The following is a 3213-nucleotide window of genomic DNA, read 5'->3' on the forward strand; positions in this document are numbered from 1 at the left end:
TCCTATGACTCGTTTGTTGGGTTATTACTTATTCCTAAAATTTAGAGTATTTAAAGGAGGGGGTGGGGGTGGGGGTGGGGGAAGAACTCAATAGTAACATTTCCTGGCAACAGTTGTTACCTGTTTTCAGATATATGCATTCACAACAACTGATATGGAACCCAAAGTGAGTCCTCAAGTTAGAATAAAACAGAATTACAAGCTATGGGCAGTCTCAACACTAATCATCTATTTTTAAATGTTAATCAACCTTTACCTCTTCTCGACAAGATCAGTTTTGTTTCCAACAAGTACAATAATGACATCACTGCCTCTCTCGCTGCGCACCTCTTCTATCCACTTTGATGTGTTCAGAAAAGATTGTCGGCCTACATTAAAAACCCACCAGAACCAAAGAAAAGCACATCATGCTTTATAGGATGATGACTGAAAGAATATGAAAAAGAGGAAAAGGTGGAGAAATCAAAAGGTGTTAATAAGCAAGCTTTGAACATTAGTGGACTTTTCTTTCTTTTTACACTTTTTTCTTTTTTCTTTGGCTGAAGAATGCTAGAAAGCTCTGAAGTACAATAAAAAAAGTGGAAAACATGAAAATTTTCCACCAACCATGGTAGCACTCTAAGCCTTCGTTTGTTTCATAGGTTTGAAATCAAAAAAAGTTTTGGTTCAAACTTTTTTTCTGTAGTGTTTCCTCTCGCAAAAGTTAAAACAAATTTGAATTTCAGTTTAAACTTTCTGTGCAAACCTATGTTCCAAACGGCCATAAGAAAACTATGAACAGACGCTAACATTCACAAATATAAACTATTTAGGACAGACTAAATAGAGGGTGCGGGTAAATAAAAATAGATGAAAAGAAAGTCAACAATTGCTTACTTGCAACATCAAAAACAATGACTGCAACTGATGAATCCCTAATGTAGCTTGGAATGAGACTTCTAAATCTTTCCTGTCCAGCTGTATCCCTGCCCAAAAATCAAATAAAAAGAGTTGTAACTTGCAAGGAAAAGATTGAAAAGGGCGGAAAAAATCCATAACATCATAACCCATAGAACACACATTCCCCTTCTATTTTAAATAGACCAAAGCAAAGAGTAATCAAAGATATTGCAAACAAATAAAAGAAAGAAACTTCATATACCCATTTGGCAAACATCCAAGAGGGAAAAAAAAAGAAAAGGATAAAATGCATTAAGCGCTAGTAATTATCCCTATCTCTACAAAAAAAAAAATAATAATAAAAAAAAAACCCCCCATAGAACACACATTCCCCTTCTATTTTAAATAGACCAAAGCAAAGAGTAATCAAAGATATTGCAAACAAATAAAAGAAAGAAACTTCATATACCCGTTTGGCAAACATCCGAGAGGAAAAAAAAGAAACGGATAAAATGTATTAAGCGCTAGTAATTATCCCTATCTCTACAAAATATATATATATATATATTTGTGCTTTTCACAAAGTGACACTGGAAAAATAATATATTACTATAAACACCAGCATGCATAACCAAGTGCGATGAATCTTGACTATCTTACCATAGTTGCAGTCGAACAGTTCGATCTTCAAGATACATGGTTTTTTACAGGAAATCAATACCAATTGTAGCCTGGTTAGGAAAAAAAGAAAAGTCGAATTACTTTTTAAATAGCTAAACGCTTCGAATTGTAATCAAGTTAAATTCAACATATATGGAGTTAATGCATAACGAATACAACACATCTGTCAAAACAACATTCTTGAACTTTCTTTCATAGGCTAATACTGTCAAGAAAATTGTCAAGTCATATTTGATTATTTTGTCCATAATTTGCTTCATCTTTTCTAAGCTAGCACATTATTCTGAAGAACATATCATTACCTGCACTATAAAACTACATGGCTTGGCCATATCTTGACAAATTAAAACAAGCACTTCATCTAAGAGCAACATAGCTTGAACTTTGCTCTTCTTTCTCATTCATTTGTTTTTGCTAAACTTGTTGACCAAACAGTTGATTATTCAGTTAAACCATCAAACTTTTTTGGTAGATTGGATTAAATGGCAAGAAAATCGACCCAATACAAAACTAACTATATTTTGATGGGATTCAGAAGCCTGATCCGCTCGAGTCCTTATACAGTTTTAAGAAATGCTCATTCATAATCCAACATTAACACAAAAACAAAATAATTTCCCACAACCTTTTTCTCTCCATCCAAACAGAAGGCGTAAATCAAAATCCAGATGCCAAAATTCAAACAAAACGAAACAGACCCCAAAAAAAAAAGCAAGACACAAAGCTCAAAACAACCGGATCAATAACCCAAAAACAAAAAGTTGCGCCAAGCCGATATGAGGCATTAAAAAAATAAATCTGAATTGATTGGGATTTGGGTATGAAAGAATTCAAAAAATTACCTGATAAGTGTTGTCGAATTTGTCGTACATGAAGCGGGTGATGATGTTGGTTTTTCCGACGGACTGTTCACCAAAGAAGATGAGCTTGTACTTTGCGAGGGCCGACACTGGAGCCATTTTAGTTGGATCAGAAATAGAGAAAGAAAAAAAAAGAAGAGGGAAATTATCGGATCTGACAAACCCAGAAACCAAATCAACATTTGTCAACCCAGAAACTAAATCAACATTCAAAAAAAAGCACAGTTGAGTACTTACAGATGCGATGGTGTGCTCCAACCATATCCGGTCTCTGTTGGGAATAATATCCTAGAAGTATGAGATGTAATAGGATATTTATTATTTATTTAATAAAAGAGTTTATTCATTATTTTATGTGCATATGTTTATGAATATTTTATGAATATCAATGAAAATTCCATGATTATTTATGTAACCTTAAACATTGTATATAAGTGTTATATACGAGAGGATAATGTTTAAGGATAATAATCAAAAAGCAATGTTCATAATGAATTTAATTAAAGTTCAGAATCTTTAATTAAAACATTATATTAATACATGTCATTCCCATTTAGAAAGAAACGGTGTTATCCGTACTGTTAATATGGTGAGATATTGAATGAGTGTATTTCGCATAATGAGATTATGTAGAACAAGGACACAGACACAATATGAATTTCTAATAATTCCGTTAAGTATAGAAATTCTAATTGAGTCTACCGATGGTCATATATAGGATGATCTTAATCCTGAGTTCTTAACAGACTCCTATTTATGGATTTGTGTCTTTTGATTTACTCGGTACGGATTC

The 3213-nt window shown here is 33.0% G+C and overlaps 1 pseudogene; it reads right to left on the reverse strand.

The window, feature by feature from the left end:
* Positions 1-231: 231 nt before the first annotated feature.
* Positions 232-2648, reverse strand: LOC21391481 (annotated as a pseudogene).
* Positions 2649-3213: the final 565 nt, after the last annotated feature.

This window comes from Morus notabilis, unplaced genomic scaffold (genome assembly GCF_000414095.1).
Source record: "Morus notabilis unplaced genomic scaffold, ASM41409v2 Scaffold361, whole genome shotgun sequence".
In the NCBI taxonomy this organism is placed as follows: Eukaryota; Viridiplantae; Streptophyta; class Magnoliopsida; order Rosales; family Moraceae; genus Morus; species Morus notabilis.